Source organism: Staurois parvus, unplaced genomic scaffold (genome assembly GCF_062004578.1).
Source record: "Staurois parvus isolate SC_StPar_1 unplaced genomic scaffold, SC_StPar_1.0 ptg000746l, whole genome shotgun sequence".
NCBI classification, from domain to species: Eukaryota; Metazoa; Chordata; class Amphibia; order Anura; family Ranidae; genus Staurois; species Staurois parvus.
The window spans coordinates 3196331-3209475 of NW_028318542.1; the positions used below are offsets into that span (position 1 = coordinate 3196331).

The 13145-nt window shown below is 41.8% G+C and overlaps 1 protein-coding gene across 1 annotated transcript in view; it reads right to left on the minus strand.

The window, feature by feature from the left end:
* SPTBN4 (spectrin beta, non-erythrocytic 4) overlaps positions 1–9527 on the minus strand; it is a 240366-nt gene extending 230839 nt beyond the window's left edge. The window contains exon 1 of the mRNA XM_089654174.1: positions 9325–9527. The gene's annotated coding sequence lies outside the window, so the exon portion shown is untranslated. The remainder of the gene's footprint in view (positions 1–9324) is intronic.
* Between the last annotated feature and the right edge of the window lie 3618 nt (positions 9528–13145).

Here is a 13145-nt window from a genome sequence, read left to right on the forward strand (position 1 = left end):
GAAAGTGTTGTTTAAATTTGACCTCATATTATATGGTTTTTGGTAAATCTAAAGCAAACTTCTCAAGAAAATTGTATAGTGTTTGGTCAGCCTTATGCAGGCCATAGACCGAATTTTCGTCCGGTCTTTCTGTTGCCCCCAATGATTGCGAAAATCTGCCGTTTTTCGCAAATTTTCCAGCATGACCAATAAAAGAAATGAGGAGGAACCGTGAAAATCGGCCGATGCCATTGCCCCACTAACAGTGCGAAAATCGGTTGATTATTCTTTCGAGCGAAAAATCGGCCGATAAACGAATCGTCTATGGCTTGCATTACTCTTTCAAAAATGAAAAAAAAAAGTTTTGCCTATAGTTCTTGTAACTTGTAACCAGAGGCGGACTGACAACTCATGGGGCCCCCGGCCAATAGGGGATCATGGGGCCCCTGTGTCCTTGCCCAAACTCAAAAAAGCCTATGAAAAAGGTACCAGGGGCATCTCATGGGGCCCCCTACTGACTCCGGGCCCTCGGGCAGTGCCCGAGTTTCCAAATGGTCAGTCCGCCCCTGGTTGTAATTTACCTACAGGTAAGCTTATAATAAAGCTTACCTGTAGGTAAATGAATATCTCCTAAACGTGCACCATTTAGGAAATGTTCTCTCTTCTTTATAGCTGGCGCATGCGCTCTGAAGGAACGGCATGCTCATGTTGTTCATTCAGGACCAGTTCAAACTACATGTGTTTCAGTTGCTTTTTTTCTGCATCCAAAACACACAGAAAGTAAGTGATATGGTTGTCAATGTCATAGTTCACATCAGTGCTTGCAGTTCCAGTGCGTTCCGGTTGCAGAAACAAAAGTAGAACATGCTGCATTTTTTCGCACAGAACTGTACTAGAACATGGTAAAACGAATCAGAAAAAAGCACCAGAATGCACCAAAACGTACATATCACTATTTAAATTGAAGAACAAGAGGGAAAAAATGAACTGAAATGCATAAAAAACACACTAGAATGCATCAAAAACGCACTGGAATGCGCATGCAGAGACGCAATCGGAATGCATCTGGACTGCATTTCTGTAGTGTGAACCAGCCCTCAGAGTACTGAGTCATGCGCATGCGCGCAAAAGTGACATCATCGTGGCCTGGTCTGTCAGACAGCTGGAGCTCGCGAACCCAGAAGAAAGACCAGGGGAAGATGGAAGCCTCTACAGCGGTGACAGCACACCGCTGGAGAGCTTCGTTTTAAGGCAAGTCCTACATAATGTGCTAGTATGAGATGAGATGCATACTAGCACAGTATGACATTACCTTGCAGGGGACATTTTTTTTTTTCTGCGGTTTACTACCACTTTAAGTGTATGTTTAAATGCAAGAGATATAAATACCTGAATTTGACTTTGTATCACCTCTTATGCAGGCCATAGACGGGTCGAAAACCGTCCGTTTTTAAAAAAAAAAACGAAAAATCGGTCATTCAATAGGCCAATGTTACCACCAACGGTAAAAAAAAATCGGACGATTTTTGTCCCGTCTACGGCCGGCATTTAATTACTTCTGTCCCTTGCAGAGAGCTCCGCTATTATATTTGACATGAAAAAGAATTGCGGTTGCAACAATGTATCTATTTGTATCCATTTCAGATACAGATGGTTTTATTCGGCTACAAATATATACATTGTTGCAACCGCAATACTTTTTCATATCAAAATAATAGCGGACTGGAATTCTTCTTCTATTTCTTCTTCTTTCTCTTCTTCTTCTTCTTCTTTTTCTTATTCTTCTTCTTTTTCTTCTTCTTGCAGGTCACGGCTCATGCACAGATATTTTATTGGTAAAACGATCGGCCGATTTGCCCATCATTGCCGGGCAAAATCGGCTAATTTTTTTTCCAACTTTACCGATAAAAGAAGTGCCAAAACCCCGAAAAACGACCGGCCAATTAACCCACTAACGGTGAGAAAATCGGCCGATAATCGACCCGTCTATGGCCTGCATTACAATCCATGTACAAACAGAGCTCCGACTGGTGAGGGAGAAGCGGCACAAAGAGCCAATCCATCGTACTGCTGTGCTATGGTGCTAATAAGGAACATGTGATAGGAGGAGAAAGCAGACTGCCAGAAAGATGAGCTCATCAGTGTGCTGCTTCTCCTTCACTGTCCATTCAAAGGCAGGGGGGGGGGCACTAACCTTAAATTACTTAAAAGCTAACACCACCTTTCAGACCATGTTTTATGTTACAGCCGTATTTAGGGTGTATCATGAAACATGGTCAGCATAAGCACCCCCTCACCCTGAAACTGCCCCTACCCCTTAGAGGATTGCAGCTTTCTTCTTTCTGCAGGCTCCATTCATATTTGCTGTGAAGGAAAAATTACAGGTCTGCCATTGCGATAGAGACACTTGTAGTTCTCAATGGAGCACAACTGCAGTGACATCCATTGATTCTTCTCCAATTCTATATCTGAAGGTTCCTAGCTCGGTATGAGCCAAAGACTGGAGGAAGAGTCTGCAGGAGCCAGATCATTGCACCTGAGATTCAACAATCGCAGTTGCAATGCTTTGCAGGCTCAATTTATTTATTTATTTTGCAAAATTGGTGCATTTATTATTTGTTTGCAAAAGGATTCTTCATTAAGGTGCCACTAAACCTTCCTTCTAAAAACAACATTTTTATCCAGCATAATCAACTAAAAAAATCACCACTCTGATAGATTTAGCCAGGGATGATTACATAGTTTTGTTTCATCTTTCAACTGAGCACAGTGGCTAAATGGTTAGCCCTTCCACCTGGTGGTAACTAGGGTCGTTGGTTCAAATCCCAGCCACGGCACCTCCTGCCTGGAGTTTGCATGCTCTCCCTGTGCCTGCATGGGTTTCCTCCCACACTCCAAAGACATGCTGGTAGGTTAATTGGATCCTGCTTACATTGGCCCTTGTATATGAATGTGAGTTGGGGACCTTAGATTATACACCCCTTGAGGGTTAGGGACTGATGTGAATGTACAATATATATGTAAAGTGCTGCGTAAATTGATAGTGCTATATAAGTACCTGAAATAATAATGTTCTTCCCATGCTGTTCACTTTTTACCTTAACCACTTCAATACCGGACACTTTCACCCCCCTCCTGTCCAGGTCAATTTTCAGCTTTCAGCGCTATCACACTATGAATGACAATTGCGTGGTCATGCAACACTGTTCCCATATGAATTTTTTAGCATTTTTTGAGACAGATAAAACTTCATTTTGGTGGTATTTATTCACCACTGGGATTTTTATATTTTTTGCTATATAAATGAAAAAGTCCAAACATTTTGAAAAAAAAGTGTTTTTCTTATAAAATTTTGCAAATAAATAATCTTTCTTCCTAAATCTTGACCAAAATGTATTCATCTATATTTTTAGTAAAAAAAAAAAATAACCCAAATTAGTTTATAACCAAAAATTATACATTTTTCAAAACAATTTTTTTAATTTTAATTTTATTTTTTATATTATTATTTATGTTTTAGGTTTTTTTTTCCATACTGTCACCCTAGCAGTACAGTGTCACCATTGTGGTGGGTGATGAAGATTTCTTTTGTTCATTTTTTACACTGATTGCTTTTACACCCATAAAGGCTGTAAAAGCAATCATTTCTCCTTCTCTCTGGCTGCATTCTTGCAGACATTGAGAAACACTGTGAGAGCTGTGATTTGCCACAGCTTGTCACATGGTACAATGCTGTTGTGAATAGCCTTGCACCACATGACCTCTGTGATCATTCACAGATTTCACAAGTAGTAAGCAATGATGTCAGCAAGTGACATCTTGATTACTACTATTTATGTGATCACTGATTGGCCAATCAGTGATCACATGATCAGGACCTCACACAGAGGTCCCGTACAAGTGCACTGGATCGCAGTGCCACGCGCTCCCAGGGAGCGTGCACAGGCAGGGAATGCAGAAGGACGTTTATAAACGGTCACCCGCTCCTGCACTGCTCCCGTCCGGCCATTTATGTACATGGGCCGGATGGGAAGTGGTATTTTTACCAACATTATTATTATAATATTTTTTATATTAGCTTTTGAAATGTACAAATGCAAGAATTTAGAAGTTGGATAAAAGGTGTAGCACTGTAAAACACTTTTTAACAGATAAATAGTGCATTTTGTATACAGGTATATACATCAGAGCAAAACGAGGGACAAATAAAGAGGAAAGAGGGACAGTCCCTCGAAATCAGGGACAGTTGGGAGCTGTGCATGTATATTGCAGACAGGTGCACTGCTCCCTTCACACTATAACTCCCAGTAATCATTGTGTCCGTCTATTACAGTGGACATGTGTCGTTGATGCAGTTATTCTTTGTATTGTATTGTATCACGGTCACTCGATTCCTGGTCCGTGCACCCGCACTGATTTCACATTGAAAGCAGAGGCTGTGTCCAACTGATATCAATGGGACCGGCCACATGGGGATGCACAGAACACCTTGGTAAAAGCGGCCATCGCAGGAGGCACAAATTTCTATGCCCCATGTGAACGAGGCCTAAAAAGCCCAGAGGCTCTGCTGATACGAACGGAAGGTTTTCATTGATTCTACATACTGGATGCATCCAGCGATGCCACATAGGAGTGTAGTCTATTGCAGAAGCGTGCCAAGGAGGGTGGCTACATTCCCACATACGGTGTGACCTTTTAGGGCCAGGGTACCCACATGGAAGAAAAATATATTTTAAAAATATTCTTCCCAAATATATTGACATATATTTGAAATACTGCAATTTTGGTGTATTCAATATATTTCAAAATATATTAAAAAAAATTATATATATATATATATATACACACTGCATGTTCAAATGTGTTTTTTTATATATTACAAAATACATGAAAAAACATTTTTAAATATATTTTTTTAAAATATATTCTTCAGATTTTTTTTAACATATAAAAAAGTCATTTTAACACATATTTTTACATATATTTGAAAATGCGTTCCAAAAATGTAGATTTGTAAATTTAAAGACATACAGTATATTTGAAATGTATATTTAAAAATATTTTTCATATATTTTGTAATAAAAACGCAGTTCAACATACAGTGTATATATATATAATTTATTTATTTGTATTTTTTTTGTTGAAATATATTGAATATGGCCAAAATTGTAGTATTTCAAATATATGTCAATATATTTGGGAAAACTATTTTTAAAATATATTTCAAATATATTTTTCTTCCATATGGGTAGCCACCCTCATTAATTGGAGCAGTTTATTCATTTACAAATGTGAATGTACAGCCCAATGCTGCTGAAAAATGGTCCGCAGATGACAAGAGATGGAGAGATGGAATGTACTATGTGTTTTTTTAGTATAATAGGTTTAGCGACATCTTAGCTCAACAGAGAAAACTCAGGTCTTCAGGTTGGCTGTGCAACAGAGCTGAATAAATCTCAGGACTGGATGGCTAGAAATACAAATCCTTTTGACAGGTATGTATGTACTTCAAATGTATTTAATAGAGAAATAGGGTGCAACATGGTCAATGGACCACTTTGATGCACCACAAGCTTTGTTTTTGTTACGGTTTCTGTGTAAGATGTACTACCACCTTGGCTGGTAATGCTATTGTTTGCATGCATCTGTCTGTAAATATGACTGAGGTTACATTGTATACTTGGAAAAATTTTTAATAAAATTTTTTTAAAAGAACAGAATTAGGGCTTTTTTTCCCTATTTATAATTACCTAGGTGGGTGCAGCATCGGCGTGATGCTGCATCTGTCCGCTGCCGACTCTAAAGGGTGAGAACTCAGCGATTACATAATCGCAGAGTGCTCACAGTCACTCTGAGCAGAGAGCAGGACTGTCAGTCACCGCTCGCTGCTCAGCCTCCACCCCCATCTCTGCTCAGCCTCCACCCCCATTGCTGAGCAGAGAGCAGGACTGTCAGTCATCGCTCTCTGCTCAGCCCCCACCCCCAGTGCTCACTGTAGTGCTGGGCTGTGCAGGGGGAGGAAGCAGCTGGCTCAGGCTTTCAGTGGATCGCTGGGAGGCTGAGCCAGGTGGTGGTTCAGACAATGGGGTGGATCCCACTTTGAAGTCGGGATCTTTCCTCAGCCTGGCCTGGCTGAGTGACATCAGCCGAAAGCAGACTTCAGTCCGCTGTCAGCTGAAACGGGTCACAGGATTACAGGACAAACTGCACTCCTGTGATCCACAGGAGAAGTACAGCCAAAAAAAACTTTGTCTGTACTTCTCCTTTAAGCCTGGGTTCACATACGTGCAGCTCGGTATATCGCATGTGATTCGCACAGGAACCGCCCCACATTCCTGTGCAAATCACATGCGATTTGTGTGCGTACGATTGTAGTCATACATTTTGTATGGCTCTCTGAGCACCGCACCCGCACCAAAAACGTGCAGGACCCTTTTTTTGTTCAGCACTAGAATCGGATTGCATAGGTATTCACACCTAGGCGATTCGATTCTTCACATCGCACCGCATTCTGCGGACCGCTTTCGGGGTGTTGTTAACTTAACATACACACCCGCAGCGGTTCGCATGAACGGGGTGCGATTCTGAGGCGGGGCGGAATTCACACTGTAAAACGCTGCAAATTCTGCACCGCATCAGTGTGAACCAGGCAAACATTTTTTTTTAGTTTTGGTCAGAGTGGACAGGGATTAGATCACCTGTCAGTTTTTATTTCTCTACAAAAAAAGTGGCAACCACCCCAACCTATAACTGGCCTTTGCAGCAAGGTGCACATGGACAGGCAATACACATAAAAACAAACAAAGGATTTCCCGGACACACTTAGCAGATAACCTGCAAACCCACCAATTTGGCCTGTCTAACCGTTTACGTTAAAAGCTGAGGGTTTTGTTTGCACACATTTACAGATATGAGTGTAAGCCGCAGTGCTCACGTCAAGGGACCTCTGTATATACTGCGGTCCTAACTCTAAATTGCCAGAGCCTCCATAGTAGGAGCACATATAGGAATGGATTAAGGGCAGGTATGCCTGGAGGGAGCTCACCTCTCATTAACCCCGGCCCTTTAAGGGTTCCAGAAGTCGGGAGGTGGGGCGGGGTTTTAGGGTCATGTGACCGCCGTGATTTGCTGTCATGGCGGGAAAGGTCCCGCTCAAAAGAGGAGATCGGACCTTTCCGTGAGTACCGAACGCGTGTGCTGGGAGCGCGCAGGGCACGCACTCTCAGCACATATGTGTTTTTTTTAATAGAACACAAATGTACGGCCGCTCAGTGTCTAGGCCCAGACGCCAGACGGCTACACATTTGCGTTCGGACGGCGCCAAGAGGTTAAAGGCACAGGGACGCACGTGACACCCAGCAAGAGCAAAATGGCAGCGAAGGCATCCCGTGAGGCCCTGCACCCAATTCAACCAACTGTCCAAAAAAGTGGCAACTACCCCAACCTATAACTGACTTCTGCAGCAAGGTGCACATGTACACAGTTTTCAATGCTTTCTGTGTCCCCATTAGGGATCTTCACCCCATTTGTCCTGTTTACCATTATCATTGAACGTGAAAGTAAAAGAAAATCCCAGATTTTTGGTTGACATCAAAACTAGAGAGGAACTTTTCCAATGGGGACACTTTCTGGTGACAGCCCTTGATTCCCTCACTTTGGAGGGATTTCCTCTCACTTCCTATTTGGTCATGGGACAGGAACTAAAGGGAAATCTCCCCAATGGGACACATATGGTACAAAAACCTGACAAGGGCTATAACCTTCCAGTACAAAATGAAAAACAAAAAAGTTTTTCACTTTAACCACTTAAGAGCTGCCCCATAGCAAATATACTGCTACAAGGCGGCAGGGCTGCATTTCTGGGTAGGGGGGCGCACGTGCGCACTCTGCCCACCCATGCCACTGGTGGCTGCTGGATATGTCAATCACCAGGTCCTGGCCAGAACTCGGTGGTTGTCGGTAGGGCTGAGAGGGGAGAGATCTGGGTGTAAACAACACAGCAAAGAGATACAAAGCAGCATGTCTCCCAAGTAAAACACACCCAGCACACAGTTAACCCTTTGATTGCTCCAGATGTTAACCCCTTCCTGCCCAGTGCCATTAGTACAGTGTCAGTGCTTTTTATTAGCACTGATCACTGTATTGGTGTCACTGGGGATGTGAGTGACAGTTAGTCAGTTCCCCCCAGTGTCAGAATACCCGCCGCAGTCCCGCTATAAGACGCTGATCGGCGCCATTACTAGTATAAAAAAATAAAAATCCCAGTATATATATCGCCATTTGTAGATGCTATGACTTTCACGTGAACCAATTAATATACAATTATTGGCATTTTTTAGCAAACACATGTAGCAGAATACATTTTGGCCTAAATTTATGAAGAAATTTATTTTTTTTATTTTTTTATCGGGTATGTTTTATAGCAAAAAGTCAAAAATATTTTTTTCTTCAAAATTGTCTGTTTTTTGTTTATAGCGCAAAAAATAAAAACCGCACAGGCACTCAAATACCGAAAGGAAGCTCTATTTGTGGAAAAAAAATGGCATTTCATTTAGGTGCAGCGTTGCATGACCGCGCAATTGTCAGTTGTAACGCTGCGCCGTATCACAAAAAATGGTCTGGTCACGGGTAAATCCTCTGAAGCCAGGTGGACGAGCTAAAGCTAGAAGCTGATTGGTCGCCAAGCATAGCCGCTCCAGATTCTGAAGGGGATTTACTAAGACTGGAGAAGTCAGAATCTGGAGCCTGCTGCCCATGGCAACCAATCAGCTTCTATCTTTCATTTTCAAAGCTTTGCTGAACAAGCTAAAGCTAGAAGCTGATTGGTCGCCATGCATATTAGATTCTGAAGGGGATTTACTAAGACTGGAGAAGTCAGAATCTGGAGCCTGCTGCCCATGGCAACCAATCAGCTTCTATCTTTCATTTTCAAAGCTTTGCTGAACAAGCTAAAGCTAGAAGCTGATTGGTCGCCATGCATATTAGATTCTGAAGGGGATTTACTAAGACTGGAGAAGTCAGAATCTGGAGCCTGCTGCCCATGGCAACCAATCAGCTTCTATCTTTCATTTTCAAAGCTTTTCTGAACAAGCTAAAGCTAGAAGCTGATTGGTCGCCATTCACAGCCGCTTTCTGATAAATTGCTCTCACAGAATTCTATTTCCTTTCAGATGTCAGCACAGAGGGCAGTGAGCGCGCAGCATGCGCCCATTGAAGGCCATTGCATGCACTGGGAACTGTCCTAGGATACTGTCAGGGGGAATGAGGCCTGTTGTCTGATACACCAGGAGGACTGTGGTGTCAGCCCCTCATAGGACACACAGAACACACAGGACATCTTCTTACCTTCACCATGGGAAGGCCATACAATGTCACCCGCCCTCCTCTGCTCTCCAGCCGCTCTGCACCAAGCATTGGGCGTCCAGGGGCCGTCCTGTCAGGCTGCACACCCCGCTGCAGGAGCAGACAGCGGGCTCAGGTAGGGAGGATGGTGCAGAAGCCCTCTATGAGCATCTCATGGACCAGCCAGCACCGCGCAAGCGCACACAGCCTACCCTCCGCTTCCTCCTGCAGAGGGCGCGTGCAGAGAGCTAAAGTGGACGGCGCACGCGCAGTAGTGATTCACATCAGCCGCAGCTGGCGATGGAAAGCCGGCGCGTGCGCGCTGCACGCCTCCCTGAGACCTTTAACTGACCGGGAAGGAGAGAAGTGCGCATGCGTCCGGAGCAGATGTTCCCTGCTGATGGTGTGACACTAGAATAAAAGAGGTCACGTGACGAGGAGGGCATAGACATGAAGGAATGCTTTAATCTTCAGATTAATTCAGGAGAGAATAATACACGGGTAGGGAATCAAACCGAAATAAAAGTACATGAGAGCTGGTTTCATTATATGCTAGGCTAGTGGTGGCACCTGTAGGGGATTTATGGTCAAAGTGGGTTTTGGAGTGTATTCTTGTATTATATATATATGTCTAGTGTCATGTCAATATTATACATCACCGGCCAGAGCATACAGCACACAAAAGAAGGATAATTAAGGCAAAAATGTAATAAATTGTCAATAGTAAAAACTTTGGATAGTATATACAACAAACAAAAAACAAAACCATACAGCAAAAAAAAACTTCACTGACCAGTAAATACAGCACAGAAAACCTACAGAAATAATAATCAATGCTAAACTCCACTGGCCAGTACACAAAACACAACATAAAAAACATCAATATTAAACTCCATTGGCCAATACATACAGCACAAAAAAAGAAAGGAAGAAAAAAAGAAATCAGTATTAAATTCCACTGGCCAGTACACACAACACAAAAAAAAAAATCAGACAAGAATACAGCAATAACAAAATCAATATTAAACTCCGCTTGCCAGTACACACAACACAAAAAAAACAAAAGAATACAGCAAAAAAAAAATTCAATATTAAAATTCGCTGGCCAGTACACACAACACAAAAAAAACCAGAAAAGAATACAGCTAAAAAAAAAAAACAATATTAACCTCAATTGGCCAATACATACAGCACAAAAAATAAAAATAAAATTAATCAATACACGGAAAGGTTTCTTCACAGTAAGAGCTGTGAAAATGTGGAATAGACTCCCTCAAGAGTTGGTTATTGCCAGTTCAGTGGATTGCTTTAAAAAAAATTCCTGGATTATTTCTTGGATTGCTCCTCACATTAACCCCTTCCTGCCCAGTGCCATTAGTACAGTGTCAGTGCTGTTTTTTAGCACTGATCACTGTATTGATGTCACTGGAGATGTCAGTGACACCAAGTTAGTTCCCCCCCAGTGTCAGAATGTCTGCTGCAATCCCGCACTCCTGGTATAAGTCGCTGATTGTCGCCATTACTAGTATAAAAAAACAAAAATTCCAGTATCTATACCGCCATTTGTAGATGCTGTAACTTTCAAGTAAACCAATTAATTTGCAAATATTGGGATTTCTTTTAGCAAAGATATGTAGCAGAATACATTTTGGACTAAATTTATGCCGAAATTTGATTTTTAAAAAATTTTTAATGGACACGTTTAATAGCAAAAATTCAAAATATATCGGTTTTTTTTCACAATTGTCAGTCTTTTTTTGTTTATAGCGCAAGCAATATAAAATGCACAGGCGATCAAATACCACCGAAAGAAAGCTCAGCTCGTGGGAAAAAAGGATGTATATTTCATTTGGGTGCAGCATTGCATGACCACGCAATTGTCTGTTAAAGTAACGCAGCGCCGTATCACAAACAATGGCCTGGTCAGGGAGGGGGGGGGGGGGTAAGTCCCTTTCGCTGCCAAAGCTGTGAGCACATTTAAAAAAACACATTTTAGGTCTGAAGATTAGGTAAAACTCCCAAACATTATATATTTTCTGAAAGCAGACACCTTGGAAAATACAATGGTGTTAGTTCTAATAATGTATGCGACACAGTATTTGCACAACAGTTTAACAAGCACAAAATTTCAGTAAAATTAAAGCTACAACTAAGGTAAACTAAAGTTAATTTTAGTGCACACAACTGCAATACATTACCCAATCATATAAATGATGATGTTGCACTGAGTAAATAGATATCCAACATGTCAAGCTTTAAATTTGTACACACCTGTAAAACGACACCCAACTTCAGTATCCTAAATTTTCTATAGATGATGCTTTAAAAGCCCCTACAGCTCATTAGTTTAGTGTTAACTGTGATTAAATGGCCCTAGAATTATTGTTCTCACTTCGGCATACTTGGCATTAAGTAATATGTGTATCGCAAGCAACGTTTTCATATGTAAGTACATTTACATTCGTGTGTGTGCTTACATAAGGACGAGGCAGGCTAAAACATTTTTTTTTTGGGGGGGGGGGTTTTGGTGCTTGGGTATAACTTTAATTTTTTACTTTTTTACTTTCACTAAAACTTTATTCATATCACATGGGGACATAAAGTTCCCTATGTCATATACATAATATTTTTAAGACAGGCTCTCTTTAATGAGAAATCAGGAGTCTTTTAGACCTCACATGTGTCACATGCCTTCCGATGAACAGAACACAGGTATCAGGTCACAGAGCCAGGGAAAGTGACAACAGAAAATGGAAGTGACTATACGCTGCCTCTAGGTTCATTCTAGCTATGGGAGATCAGCGAACAGATATTCAGTGGTCTTTCTCCTCTGCACTCAGTGACACCCGCTATGAGGCCTGCAGGTGGGACAGCAGAGCAAGCATGGTGAAGGGGGTGAGCACACTCCAGGAGTCACAGAAAGCGATTGTGCGGCTGTACAGCTGGCCAGTCGCTTTCTTTAGAAAGCTGACAGTCTGCTTGTGGAGTGTACACACACTCCAGGCAGCCTCGGCCGTAAGACATCCGGTGGTGACAGTAAAAGGGCTAAAGCAAAAGTACATTGTCAGCAGAGCTGTAAATCATGATGTGTCCTGCAGATGGCGCCATTGCTTGCTGCGCTTTATCAGTTGTGCAGAGATTTTACTCGCACTATTCTTAGACTTGTGTCTACACCGCCACTCCTCTGAAAAGCGATCCGCGTTCCTACCAAAAAGGTAATGAAAGCGCAGATTGGCCCCATAATGGATAAACATGGGAGACTGGTCACAACTGACATGGAAAAGGCAGATGTATTAAATTATTTTTTCTTTTCAGTTTTTATAGATGAAAAAGACAGCATTGATAGTCTTGACACTAATATAAATGATGTTTCACCAAAAGTATCTCTGTGGTTGACTGAAAACCAGGCACAAAAGGGACTATAGAAACCTTAAGGTAAACAAAGCACCACGTCCTGATGGCTTACACCCACAAGTCCTTAGGGAATTTATCTAAGCCGCTATTTGCCCTCCAGAGGATTTACCCCCCTTCCTGACCAGGCCATTTTTTGCAATACAGCGCTGCGTTACTTTAACTGACAATTGCACGATCATGCAACGCTGAACATAAATTACATTTATGTCCTTTATTTCCCACAAATAGAGCTTTCTTTCGGTGGGATTTGGCCACCTCTCCGTTTTTTATTTTTTGGTGCTATAAACAAAAAAAACTCCGACAATTTTGGAAAAAAAAAAACAATATTTTTGACTGTTTGCTATTAAACGTGTCCAATAAAAAATTTAAAACATTAAATTCCTTCATAAATCTAGACCAAAATGTATTCT